The sequence below is a fragment of the Octodon degus genome, unplaced genomic scaffold, assembly GCF_000260255.1.
Source record: "Octodon degus isolate 3935 unplaced genomic scaffold, OctDeg1.0 scaffold00036, whole genome shotgun sequence".
NCBI classification, from domain to species: Eukaryota; Metazoa; Chordata; class Mammalia; order Rodentia; family Octodontidae; genus Octodon; species Octodon degus.
In genome coordinates this window covers 2,135,292-2,136,099 of record NW_004524612.1, presented here as the reverse complement: position 1 = coordinate 2,136,099, position 808 = coordinate 2,135,292, and positions in this window count along the sequence as shown.

Genomic DNA, 808 nt, shown 5'->3' with positions numbered 1-808 from the left:
CTCCCTCTTCTCTTGCACATTACTATTCTTGTACAATTTATTTTAATTTGTAATGTTTTTACTCCGTAACGGTAAGGAGTGTAAGAATTCAAAGGTTTTTATATTTCCATGCTCCTATTATCTTCCAAAAGTGTGTCTTAAAGTCTTTTATCTAAAATCAAATGCATGGGCTGAATTTACAGGGAGAAAATAATCAGTTTATTAATTATTTATACTGAAAGGCTAAGAAAAAGTTTTTGCTACCATTTTCTATGGTAGGATTTAGTGTTTATAAAAGTATATTTTGTATTTCATAAAGGTGTAAGGGAAAATACAAAATACTAGTTGTAGTTCATTTTATTTTAAAATGAAAATGTTCATTTCTGAATCTTTTTCTCATCGTAGGATTGATTATAACAAGCCTATATTTTACTTTCTTGAAGTTCTGGGGTTGTTTTTTTTTTGGAGGGGGGTTGTTGTTTGTCTTTTTGAGATAGGGTCTTGCTATATAGTTCAGTCTGGCCTAGAGCTTACTTTGTAATCCAGGCTGGTCTCAAACTCTCCAAGATCCTCCTGCCTCAGCCTCCCAAGTGCTGGGATTATATCTGTGTGCCTCCACACCCGGCTTGAAGTTCTGTTTTATGCCTTTGATCACTTTGCATAGATAGATCTGTAAAAAGCTCTGCTTAAAGTTAACAAAAGCTAGGGCCGGCCAAATAGCTGAGCAGGTTAAAGCGCCTGCAAGCAGGCATAGGGGTTTGGGGTTCTATCCCGAGGCCTGCCAAGGCACACACACGTATGCACAAACATATATCTATACATATACATA